Raw genomic sequence first — 14362 nt, 5'->3', positions numbered from 1 at the left:
GTACTACAGGATGAATTAATCAATAAGTATCCAACTCGTCTGTTGTATACAAGAAGTGTAAACCATTCGGAAACATATCGGTGGTGATAGGAGTCGGTTCATCCTATGCGTTGGCGACGAGTGTCATTAAGTATTAGTGGGTGTACATGGCAACACTCGCTATAAGACATATCTCGCCATCACTGTCTTGCTCGGCTCGTCAGTTGTGCCCGATCCTCAAGTTAAAGAATTTCCACTCTCTGATCGAGTTCCAAAATCAACTCGCTGGGCGAGTCATATTGCTCCCTACCGAGCACCTTCTCACGACTTACAACTCGTTCAAACTCTATCATTAATACTTTAGGATCTTTGTCGAAGTCCTTAGGGTAACTTCGGATGGCTGGAGCAACGTGACGTAGGCGGCAACAGCGAGCAACAGCTACCGTACGTGTGGTAGTACAAGGTGGGGGTTCTGCTTCTCGGCTTCCAGACGGGGGATTTATATACCCCTTGGGCCAACGAACTTCTAGACCCGTAACTTTCTTAACCAAGCTCGTCTTCCACGTGGTGCTGACTTCAAGGTGTCGTGGCGGTCAAATGTGCTGGACTGTTCATTAGAGGCCGCGTACAAGCTTCGCCGGTCCTATAACTTACAGGCGTATAGACGATGTTCTGTCGGAGCATTGCTGGTGGCGTTCCTACAGAGTTAAGGGGCAAAACACGTCGCTACAGTGTCACGGGACGGGTGGGTGATAACCCTTCCGTTACAATTTAGCCAACAAAGAATGACAGTTTAGCATCCACCGCATTAAATAAAGTATATTTTTATTTGACATCATGACGAGGGTCCGCTGTTCTTAATTTTTGTGAACGTGCCTAGATCTCTCAAGTTAAAATACACGTAGTTTAGACCGGGGGCATTTTTCAGTGGTTGAGTGCAAAAGTGACGTGACAAGGGAAGTGGTGGGGGGGGGGGGGGGGGGGGAAGAATAACAACAAATGCGGCTGATGGCGAATGTTGGCAGGAGTGGCCCAGGCAGGACCATTCACCGCAGGGCCCAAGACCACTCTCCTCGTATTGCTCTCGGGCAGCGGCGAGCCGGGACCGGATCGGAATGCAGGGCTCCTCGCCTCGACCTGCCTCGAACATAAATATCCCCCCCCCCCCTTCCAAACAACCCCCCCTACACCGAGTCCACGCGGGTTCTCGCGGCCATTAATATCTCGGACAATGCCGGCGGCGCTGCTGTTCGCGACTCGGCGCGACAAAGGCGTCCACGCGGCCGCGGGAGTGGGGGAAGCCAAGGGGCTCGCTCCGCTGTGGTTCGTCGGGTCTCCGCCAGGCAGCGCGCACGGCGGTGGCTGCGGCCAGCAGCTGGGGCAGCGCACCGATCACACGATCACAGATTGCTTTTCCGTGCTAATCCGGAAGCCGAAGAATTTGTATCACCATGCTATCCGTTAAAAGCTAAGTTTGGGCAAACATCATATATTTAACAAGCACTTAACACAGCCTGCTTGCGGTAGGCTTCTAATATATTTTTTCGCAACCTCATACATCATTTTTTTGTATTATTTTTATTGAATAATCGATTTATATTTGCAATAAAAACTACAACCATAAGTTTTTTTTTTTCGTATTTCCGGAGAAAAGTGCCTGTCTCCCCAAATAAGGTTTCATAGAAATTCTACATTTTCTCATTTTCTCAGTCGTATATAGTCATAATGGTTTTAATCTAACTACATTATTATTATTGTTGCTTCAATTTTTTGCCTTGATAATTTAAGACTAATCAACTAGCATGTAATTAATATCTCGGCAAATCTTGATGCTGAAATGACAGTTTAGTGCCTTCACAAGCCACTCCGTAGAGGCAAGAAATGAATCAATGCCATCCTTATTTATTAATTTTGACATTAGCTACCTTTTTTAACGCCACGCTGATACACACTTGATAGTCAAATATTTTAAAAGAAATTTACTTCACATTGTTCAAGTAAAATAAGTTTTCCGTAGTGCACGATACATACATAGATTGAACTAGTTTCTGATGTAACTAGAGTATATGGAAAATGCAGAAACAAGGCCAGGCACAGGAGCCAGGAGCCGTAATGCTTATAAGCAAAACGAGGGCTGCCCATGGCCGAGGGATCAGGGGAGGGCGCGAGGTACTATGAGAGAGCGCTAGTGTCGACGTTTTCTATTCTATAGTTTTAAAAAAAATCTTTACCACCCATAAAAGTACTAATAATGCTTGATGGTAAACTAAAAAACATAACTTTTCCCGCTCGGCAACCATGACATCTGTAAGATGAAAGTTTCATATATATATATATATATATATATATATATATATATATATATATATGTGTGTGTGTATATATATACACATACTCTGAACACCTGAACATCTCAGAAATCAATAAAAAAAATATGAGTTTTTTAATAAATTAATATATTTGGAAAAAGATTAATATACATTTATATAATATGAAGCCATAGTTATGTATTTCTACCTAAGCACTAAAAACAGTAAGTATAACTTTAATATAATTACATAGGTGTGTCATTAACATACAACCTTTTCATTTGAATAATATAGAATTACTAATTTTATTAAAATACATTTATTAATAAATGATAAAATAACACTTATCTCATGAAAGACTATGGCCCCTTAAATCCATAATATATAATACATACGTTTTTAAATAAAATCATATTACTATAACCTTATGACATAAGTAAGTCTTTAACATAAGCTTGTGCATAAAATAAAATATAAATTATATAAAATATTTATTTAAAGTATTTTTAATAAAATTTATATTTTTATAATATTATGACGTAAGTCATTTAACCTATGGCCCTCTCATTTCTACTATAAATAATAAAATATGCTATAAAAACATTAAATGTTTTAAAAGTAAAACCTAAGTAATTTGATAATAAAATCGCATAGATGAACCTATAGCATACGTCCTTTTACTCACTCATATGTCATAACTTATGCTAAAAAATGCATTAAAATTGTTAAATAAAATATTGATACATATTTTTCTTTTGTAAAATTGTTATGTCTTTGAACTTAAGACCCTTTACACATAAAATGCATCCTCATTTACTCTAAAAACACATTAATATTTTTAATGAAACATTAGAATTATTATAATCTTTAGACATAGTTATGCCTTTTTACATATGCCCTTTTAGCTGTCTAGTATATAGTAGGTATGTATACAAGAAAAATACATTTAAAATGTTTCAACTTGAAATGCTAACATAACTATATTTTTATCATATAGGTGAGTCTTACTGACCCACGATTCATCAATAAGTCACTATTATCCCAAAAGCAAGCATAGAAATCCATAAGGTAGCTTGTTTAGAAAGCGCCACTTAGAAACGTAACTAATAGGTCTCAACTTTGCTGCAAGAGAGCGCTAGTGCCATAGATATAGTGGAAGGGTTGTCAACCACCAGAACTGCCATCTTGGACACTTCATAGAAGTTCAAAATATTGCTAAAAAAAAGTTAGTTTCGTGAGTGCTATTGTCGTGTCATCTTTAATGCAAGAAACTTCCACTAGAAGCACTAACATATCTTGTTTTAGTTAGAAAAAAAACTTACCAGGTTGCGGCACAGAGAGCGCTACCATATCGATATTAATAATCGATACTACAAATGCAACATGTTGGATTCAAAAATTGTAGGAGACATCATGTGCTAAAAAAATTAAGTAATAACTAATATTACACAAAAAGGTAAGTGTGGGTTATCAAAACCACCAGGGTGAAGGTGGGTGTAATGATAATGCTGTCTGCTTGGGGCCGCCATCTTGGATGGCACTAGGGATGGGAGAGGGGGTGGAGGGGTGCCACTTGTCGAGTACAATATCAAAATGACCGGGCTAAAAAGGGGCGTTGTGTGATAATGTTGTACCCTGGGACCACCATCTTGGATGGTGTCAGGGTGGTGGAGAAGTGGTGTAGGTGGCACGATGTGTTGAGTAGGATATCAAACGAACCTAAGAGAGAAAGGGGGGTAAAATGGTGATGTATCCTACTAGGAGTAGTCATCTTGGATGCCATCGGTGTTAGGAGGTGGTAGAGGGGGCGCGATGTAGACGCTTGTCGTATCAAATAAACTGGTTCGACAAAAGGGGTAGAATGGCATCGCCAGATACTGGGGCCAGCCTCCTTGAACAACTCAGGACGAGAGAGGATGGAGATGGTGTTATATTTTAACCCAAAAATACCGATTGTGAATAAATGGGCTTGAACCACAGATTATGGACTGATTGGTCCTAACCAGGTATAAACAAATAATAATGTGTAGCCCACCTGAACAGGTGCATGCCCAAAGCAGGAAATATAGTAGCTGCAAGTAAACAAAGTGACCTAATTAACAGAACATTACACCCACCAAAGGACTGTAGCATTTCGCAGTCGAATTTACCATTCTGAGCAAAAACAGCAATTCACACACACAAACACAAAACACCAACACATGGACACAGAGACAGTACCACAACAGACTGCAGTGCAAAACGAACTGAAGCGTCATATAAATGCAAGGGCACTTGTTCTATTGCGACAGCAGGTGAAGTGGGTTCAGCTACCGAGTCCTCGGTGGTTGTCGCTAACGCTATTGCATTAGTATTCATGCTTTTAAAAACAGAAAATTTGCAGATACTTTTACGTTTTGTTTAAAGTGTGAATTTGTGAATGTTGCACTTGGCGCCGTGGCGGTAGAGCAAACAGACCAATAAAAAGTCACAATTTTGAACCAAACGTTTATGAGCAATTTTATATGTAAAACTTTCTTCTTGATACAACTACTGAAATGGCGTAACGTGTTTGAGTAGCGCCACAAATAATCGGAGATGTTAGCTGGCTGAGATAGCACTCATCATTTTTTCATGCTCAGGGATTACTACAAATGTGTTCGCTAGCGAGCTAATAAGGACAACACTAGAAAGTATCGTACATAGGCGTGATTCATAATTACGTGTACACAGTAAGTCCCTGATTTTTTCCGCAGACCTCCATTATTAGTGACTGTTATAAGAACCCAAGCATTTCATTTAAAACCTGTGGAACTGAAATATTTTATCTAAAGATTAAAAGAAAACTTAATTCTTCTTTAATTGAAACAACATGCCATTTAAAATGTGACTTTTACATTTTATTAACACAGTGACATAAAGAAATATTGTCATTCATTATCTCAGTGGTCCTGATTTGACGTTTATTTTGTTCAACACTGAGCTTGCTAGTCGGCCTATTGAAATTATTAAAGCCTATAAAATGGGTTGTGGAACAAAAAACTGATTTGGAATATTTCAATACAATACAGACTTTTGTGTTAAAAGGTGCCCACCCTAACATCTGGAACATTAGCAAGTCAGAGCGGACACAGAGGACCAAGTGATTTTATGTAATAAATCCATTGTTATTGCAATTTTTTTAATTTGACTTCTTAATTGAACTAACCATTTTTATATTGAAAACTAAAACTATTGAGTGTGTAGACAACATGTTTAGATGTTACAGTAAAAATGGTACTGTCTTCTGTTTTGCTTATTGTTATCTGCACATATAGATAATTTCAAACACTTTATTTGCAAGTTTATTTACTTTATTTTGTGTCGGAGTATTGCTAATCTATCATACCCTACATGGTTCTTGTTTGTTTTCCCATCACAACACTGCTGTAAGGAAAAGTGATAATTCAACTCAAGATGAGATTCTGAGAGAATTTTTTTTTTTTTTTTACCAATACACATAACTGGCATAATGATGATATGATATTCCTTACATTAAATGTGTTAGTAACACAACTACATAACTACAAATAGTAATTTCCTGGATTGTGTCACGTATTTTTTTTAACCAGTAGTCCTGGATAATTAGATTTTTCTAATTTCTATAAGAGTTTTTTTTAGTTACGCTGCTTTACAAGCAATATTCCAGGTACTTGTTAATCTAAAGAGAAATTTGTATTAAAATTTAAGATTGTTATTGCATGTCCATGAACCCATGCATTTTTAAGACATACTCCATTCATAAGAATCTTGGTTTCGGTATTAAATAATTATTGCATACACTTATTTACGATTTAATTGCGAGTTTCTGTGAAAACTTTTAATTCAAGCGTAATAAACTTGACTCTTATTGGTTTGAAGCATGAACAGTGGCATTATTTAGAGTGCATATTGTCACACAACTTTGATACACGTACACAATATAAACCGTGAGACGTTTTACAATGATAACCCACCTTTTCACACAGTCTTGATTAAATGTGCAAGAGTATTGACGTTCTCTCAGTAGAAATCGGTGTAAAAGGGCTATGCTTAAGGCTCGGTTCGCTCATCAGATTAGTTTTGTTATGCTATTTCTAAATGATTATTAAGAAATATTGTCACGTGCACCTAGCCGGTGCCACCGCCATTTCTGTCACGATCCACCTTCAGAGGGGGGGGGGCGAGAATCGTAGCTCTTTACATAGAAACAACTCGCTTGGCATCAACTAGTCTTAACTTCATAAAATACTTTACTGTACCTAGGATCATAGGTTCGTCATCCCGTACAGGATGTCTGGTGAGAGCTGAACTAAGGAGATTTTGCAAAATAACATAATACTTAATTAAAATTATTTTATTCTTAAAGTCAAATACTCAACATCATTTTAAAGAACATTTAAATAGCGGGATTACAATTTAAAACAATAATCTCTTTACTTCCTTAACGATTGAACGACCTTACAAGAGAGAGAATGAGAGAACTTCACTAAACACTTCCCTAGTCCTTCCGAATACCTCAAATCATAATTAATACTTAAAATTAAAACAAAGATAAGTCCATACTCACATTTTCCGAAAAGCCTTTCTTGATCGATTACTTTAAAAAAATAACGTAGGGGCCTCTCCTGCCCTTGAAATCCCGAACGAACATTACATTTTAAAAACTATGACGCGTGACCCCTGACGAGGGCCATAGCCTCCGCCCGAAAGCTTGACGACTACATTATGACCTAACTTAAATTAAACGACTCGTGGCCTCTGGCGTCGACCATAGCTTCCGCCCGAAAGCTTGAATTCCTACATCACGAACGAACTAACAACTCGTGACCACAGGTGAGACGCATAGCCTCCGCCTGAGTGAGCCTGAATTCCTACATCACGAACGAACTAACAACTCGTGACCACAGGTGAGACGCATAGCCTCCGCCTGAGTGAGCCCCGAGTCATCACTCACTTGCGCTTAAATTCGCGCGCCCTGCCGCGCCTACCATAACAAAAGCTCGTTATTGAAGTCAAATTTACTAAACAACTAACTAGAACATCTGGGAAGACTACCCCCCCTCTACCCCAATGTGCAGGCCACACCGCGCGGCTTGTTACGACAGCGCGCCCCAGTAACTGCGGCCCGTGGCTGCGCCAGCGCGCGGCCAAACAAACAAACAAAATTCTGCAAGCCCGCAGCGCGCCGCGCCGGCCCCGTGCCCCAATTACATGGTCACGCCACTTGCGCTGACGAGTGAACAGAGCAGCCAGCCCAGAGTCCCGTCAGTAAAGTCCCTAAATTTGATTTCAACAACCCTGCAAAATTTCAACCCGCGACATAACCCTCCCCTCACAGAGCTCGAGCCCCATCGAGCTACCTCAAAATTACAAATTGTCTTTTTCCATTAAACCATAACTATAAATTCCTCATTTCACAAAAATAATAATTTTCTTAGTTCCTTGCTGTCTGAACATACATCTAGATTCTGCATAAGATTTATTTTAAAACAACAAGTATTCATAAAATTAAATGTAAAACTTTTATCTGGTTTGTTCTCACAGGAACCTTCAGAGGCTCGAGTTCTCAATTCTAAAAAAATTGTTCTGTTAGTGAAGCTCTCTTTACAAATTAAATTACTGTTCTTAGTTTCTCAGTATTCGTTAAACAATGTGCAAATTCTTGATAATTATTATTATTTTTTTTTTTCAGTTTCCGTTTATTACCATACTTCTTTCGTTCTTCAAAAAAAATTAAGTGTCCTTACAGTGTTTCAATTAATTAAACTCTTATCTCGTGAAGGTTGGTGCAACTCCTCGAAGTCAGTGTTGTCGAGAAGAGTAGCTCCCTGGGCTGGCCATCAGCAAACACCACTCAACTCCAACAGCTACTGGACTGGCTTCCAGGGCAGCTCACAACTTCTCCCCACATCTGCTTCGGAGTTGTGCCATCCTCATCACGAACAGATTACAATTCTGAAACATCATCAACAGGCATTACCATCACGCCTGACAAATACAAAACTAACTACTAAACTGCAATCGATGGGCAAGGATGCAAACACACAAAAAAATAACATTAATTAATTCAACTGCTAACATAAAGTATCCCACCCTTAGCATAATCTAATCAGGCAAATAATTTGATAGGAAAAACTTAAGGAAGGGAAACATGACCTCCAATGATTTTCCCTAACTCTTGAGTCTTGATCTTCTCTATACAGCAAATAGTCCCCACGAAGTAACTGGGTTGAAGGTCAGTTCACATGACCCACCCATAACCTCTTCTACTCTTCTTTTCTTCTGGGGGCAACCACAATGCCCACCAATCTCTCTCCATGGTGCCGAACCAGCTATCCCATGAGAGTAAACAACGTAGTCAATAGGAGCGCAGAGGGGAAACACCAATCTCTGGCTTGTCGAGTCATAAAACTGCTTTATCTTCTTCTTCTTCTGAGTAAAAATATCTGACTAACCTTGCTTCTATTCTTCCAAACAGTAAAAGTTCATCAGGTATCTTCATGAAAGAAACATTCTAACTAATAATTCTTCATTTTTCTTCTTCTTTATTTCTGTTAGTTGTAATAGAAGGCCATGTTAGGGAGGTTATAGGGAAAAAGAGTGGCCAATTCCCACCCCATCACCCACCTAGATCATGACTAATTAACTTTTAAACTTTCTATTTCAAACAAATTAAAAAAAACCATTTTTTTTAATTCAAACTTTTAAACTATAATTACTTTTACTTCATAACCTCAAAAGCTAATCAATAATTCTAAATGAAATTGTGATTTACTGCATCCTTGTTCCATCCGATCTGTTTGTTTATAACCTTTTTTTGTAAAGTATAAAATTTTCAAACATTACTAATTCAAAAAAAAATTAAATTCTGGTGTCCTTTGAGTTACAATTAAATTTACTATTTCTTAGCTTGAAATAATTTAAGTTTTCAGAACTATTTCATTGTCTAATTCACAACACTTAAAAATCAACTCAAAACAACAAATCATCAAAATCAATAAGATCATCTGACCTACCTATCAGTACTGTGAACTTGAACTGTTCGTACACATTTATAATAAGCTATTGTATTTAAATTCCAACCTAAATAAGGTTTTAAAAAAAACTACTAATCCCTCTGTAAATTAAGAAAATTAACTTTAAAAATTAAACTTAAGGTATTAGTTCTTTTTGACAGCTACCACAACTCACTAGTTCCATTACATTACTATAACCTAAAAAGTTCTGTAAATAATGTTTATAACAAAAAAAACTCCAGTTACTGTCTTCCATAAAAAAAAATAAAACTTTACATGACCTTATTAATCTCCACTTGTAAGTCCATGGCTGCCAGCTTTCTCTTCTCTTGAATCTTCAGTCTTGGCTCTTGTTTCAGTGATCTTGTATCTTGTCTCTCGAACTCTTGTCATCTTGTAAACTGGACTGCTGCTCAGCTCATCTTAAGGAATCTGTAACAGTTTCAAAAATACATGTTAATTTAAATTACATAATTCCTGTTCTTTGGTCCTAAAAAAAAAATTGTATTATTAGTACACATTACCCTGAAACAACATTATTATTCATTGTTTATTACTTAAAAAAAATGCTTTACCATAAAATCCTTTTTTGTTCTTTTCATTAGGCCTATTTATTTTCCTTCTTCTTAATTAAATTCTGCTTCAAATGTTAATCCTAACTTAAGACCTACCATCTATTTATTATTCATTACCTACATTATTTATGTTACCCTAAAATTCCCATAAGTTTCTAATACTTCCTATCAAAGACATTCTCTCTAAAAAAAAATTTACTTGTGACTCTTAACTTAACAAACTTAAAAAAAACTTTTACACTAGACTTAACTTATTATTCATTCTTAGTTACTAAATTTCTATATGTAAACTTTAGTACTTACAAACAAAAACTGCCTATTTCTCTCTACCTCTTAATCTCTTTCAATTATTACAATAATAATGTTACCTTGCATCTTTAAACTTTCTTCTTTTCAATTAAATTAGACATCTCATAACAATAAAAATTCTGCCTATACTCTTCTTATGGGTGTACAAACCAACAACAAAATTTCAAATTCTCAAGTTTCCTTATATTTAAATTATGCAATGCACATAACCTCTGTGGTGCCTGTACCCTTTTAGGCCTACCACCTTCTTCTCATCATGACAACTACTATTCCTCGGGGTCTGTATTCACTGTTCCAAATCAAATATCTCAAATAAATTAAAAACAAATTTATTATTTTAAGAAAACAAAAATTTACATTGAATTTACTATGGAGCCTGGAAATCTTAATGTCTCACAGCAGCTAACATGACTAAATCCCATGGAACCCCAGGTTTACCTAACCTGTGCCCAAAAATTTAAGCATACCAGGCTTTCTCTGCACTGGTTTTACAGCATCACACACTATTTAGGGCCCCTGATCTGCCATCAGTCCCAAGGAGTTTTCCCACAACCCCTCTCTACACAAGCGCCTACCGCATTCCTCTCAATTGGCTATCGGTTTTACGGCATTCTTTTGGGATCCGACCATCAAGTTAGGGCTAATCGAACACTAAACCTCCATACTTCCAAACTAATGTAAATCAATTAAATTTTCTCTGTAATTTCTTAAAATCCAAATAAAAATTATTCAAACATGCCCAAGAAACTTTCAAAAAAAAAATTCATAATCTTATCTTCAAACCCTTAAAATAAAAATAAATAGATTACTCTGTTTTCTCCTTAATAACTGTAAACTGTCAACAAATATTATGTCGTAAATTTAACTATGCTTACTGACTCTAAATCATAAAATCTCATTCGTCCTAATTAATAAACAACCAATTTCCTTGAAATCTCACTGTATCTCTCATACTCAAACTCCACTGGCTGAATATCTCAATAAATTCAAAAACAATTATCTAAACTCTTAAAGAAACTCCTCCCCAATTATTCAAATTACTTCACCTTATTTTATTTCATTACTTAAAACACCTTACTCAAAAAAAATTAATTAATTATCTAGCTATCTTCCATTATTATTTATTTACCGAACAAAACTTTCTCCTAAATTAATTTAGTAACATTCAATTTCACATTAGGCAAGTACACTAACTCTCTACAGCAATGTTTCTCATTTCCCTCCTTCCTAACTGAATCCAATCTTACTTAACCTCCAGGGAATTTACCTCACAAAATAACCAAAAATTTCACTGTAGTGCCTATCTGCTATAGGCCCACTACACAGGGGGCTCTAACCCCACCAACAAACTTCATTGAAATGGTACCCTATCCCATACAGGATAGCCACTTCGGTACTACCATGGGGAACTCCTGCCCCAAACTACTCACAACTCTCAGGATTCTCCTGACCCTTAATTCCGTAGTCAGCCCATCTCCTATGGTCTGCGCTACAATTCCCTTTCTTCCCAGGGACACAACGCCTCACCTTAGGGTCCCTCGCCCTAATGAAAACATTAATTTTGTCTCTCTGTTCTTTTGGAGTAAATTCCCTCTACACACAAAATCTAGCCTTCCCAGTTTTCTCAATGCTTATCGATTTTATAGTGTACCTCCTTAATAATGTTTACAAATCCCAAAAAAATATTTTTAAAACCGAGGTAGAATTTAACTAACAAAAACATAAACAACTTACAACGAAACACTTCTAGCCTATACATCATACACTTCTTAAATTAAATTACTTACATACTGAAAGTTCCTCTTCTTCTAAAACACACTTAAATTTAAATTTATTTAACCAATAGTCTATTTTCTTATCGCTAAGTTACCGTACAGCTGATCAAAACAAGGTCACGGCCGTCCACGTCTCTGTACGTGCTCGTGACGTCACCGAATTCCATCAGGTGCGCCAACCCTCGCTTGCGGTTCCTCCGTTCTCCGCTAGGTCTCAGCACCTCCCCGTCACGTGTTCATTCTGCCACGTCCACTGACGTGTCGTTCTGAAACAACTCTCAACATTTTTCTAATTAAAACAAAACATCACTATAAATTCTATAACTCTCTTTTACATAAACTCTCGTTTTCTCTTTAATTCCTTTCTAACGTTTATCCTTCCCTCGACTGATTTAATTCGTACGTCTCGTCTCCTACGCGCACGAAAACAAAACAAACTTCTCTTGAAAATAATTCCTATTTACGACAAAAAATTTTTATTTTAAATTATAATTCTCTTAACCTACAATCTTAAATTAACTTTAATAAAACTAAACCACTTGCATTATCTTTAATAAGCATTTAACTTATAACGTATTCTCCTCACGTAATAATCCCCGATATAAATCTACAATAAATTCAACGACTTAAAACAACTTATCACTATAAACTTTATCCTTACAAGTATCCTCAAATAAACATCTGTTACGTCAAAAAAAAAATCTCAAAGACTTCCTCCACTATAGACTAAAATTCCGTAATCCTCTCCTCAAGTAAACTCTTAATAACCTGCTATCAGAAGCTGAAACTAACTTAATAATAAACATAAAAATCTACCTCTCTCTCTCTCCAGAAATAGAACCTATCCGGCGAACTCTACCATTTCTGTCACGTGCACCTAGCCGGTGCCACCGCCATTTCTGTCACGATCCACCTTCAGAGGGGGGGGGGGGCGAGAATCGTAGCTCTTTACATAGAAACAACTCGCTTGGCATCAACTAGTCTTAACTTCATAAAATACTTTACTGTACCTAGGATCATAGGTTCGTCATCCCGTACAGGATGTCTGGTGAGAGCTGAACTAAGGAGATTTTGCAAAATAACATAATACTTAATTAAAATTATTTTATTCTTAAAGTCAAATACTCAACATCATTTTAAAGAACATTTAAATAGCGGGATTACAATTTAAAACAATAATCTCTTTACTTCCTTAACGATTGAACGACCTTACAAGAGAGAGAATGAGAGAACTTCACTAAACACTTCCCTAGTCCTTCCGAATACCTCAAATCATAATTAATACTTAAAATTAAAACAAAGATAAGTCCATACTCACATTTTCCGAAAAGCCTTTCTTGATCGATTACTTTAAAAAAATAACGTAGGGGCCTCTCCTGCCCTTGAAATCCCGAACGAACATTACATTTTAAAAACTATGACGCGTGACCCCTGACGAGGGCCATAGCCTCCGCCCGAAAGCTTGACGACTACATTATGACCTAACTTAAATTAAACGACTCGTGGCCTCTGGCGTCGACCATAGCTTCCGCCCGAAAGCTTGAATTCCTACATCACGAACGAACTAACAACTCGTGACCACAGGTGAGACGCATAGCCTCCGCCTGAGTGAGCCTGAATTCCTACATCACGAACGAACTAACAACTCGTGACCACAGGTGAGACGCATAGCCTCCGCCTGAGTGAGCCCCGAGTCATCACTCACTTGCGCTTAAATTCGCGCGCCCTGCCGCGCCTACCATAACAAAAGCTCGTTATTGAAGTCAAATTTACTAAACAACTAACTAGAACATCTGGGAAGACTACCCCCCCTCTACCCCAATGTGCAGGCCACACCGCGCGGCTTGTTACGACAGCGCGCCCCAGTAACTGCGGCCCGTGGCTGCGCCAGCGCGCGGCCAAACAAACAAACAAAATTCTGCAAGCCCGCAGCGCGCCGCGCCGGCCCCGTGCCCCAATTACATGGTCACGCCACTTGCGCTGACGAGTGAACAGAGCAGCCAGCCCAGAGTCCCGTCAGTAAAGTCCCTAAATTTGATTTCAACAACCCTGCAAAATTTCAACCCGCGACAATATATTGAAAATGGGACTATGGAAGTAATTTTATTTGTATTACCTAGTTGTTAAAACACATAACATTATCTTTTAGTGAGCATTTTGTCAGGCAAAAAATTAAATTACAAATATTTGGCTGACGTTTTACAAATAGCCGTGTAATTATCTCGCATAAAAGATAATTTGAAAAGTCAATCTAGTAAAATATATATGTATGCACTGCAGTGAAACGATAAATAAAGACGTGAATAAGCAATAACTCAAGTTGTTTACAGCATGTGTGTACGCACTGTATTGCAAGTGACTATGCGAAGTGGATCAAGTCGATAGCCCCAATGCACTCA

General features: G+C 37.5%; 1 long non-coding RNA gene across 1 annotated transcript; it reads right to left on the bottom strand.

Annotated features, from left to right (window-relative positions):
* Positions 1 to 8820: 8820 nt before the first annotated feature.
* On the bottom strand, positions 8821 to 14009 carry LOC134537330 (uncharacterized). Its single transcript, XR_010075981.1, has 2 exons — positions 11976 to 14009; positions 8821 to 9736 (listed from the first exon to the last, which is right to left on the bottom strand). It is a non-coding gene; the product is annotated as an uncharacterized LOC134537330 (long non-coding RNA).
* Between the last annotated feature and the right edge of the window lie 353 nt (positions 14010 to 14362).

Source organism: Bacillus rossius, chromosome 1, assembly GCF_032445375.1.
Source record: "Bacillus rossius redtenbacheri isolate Brsri chromosome 1, Brsri_v3, whole genome shotgun sequence".
In the NCBI taxonomy this organism is placed as follows: domain Eukaryota; kingdom Metazoa; phylum Arthropoda; class Insecta; order Phasmatodea; family Bacillidae; genus Bacillus; species Bacillus rossius.
This window is presented reverse-complemented; position numbering and strand designations above follow the sequence as displayed.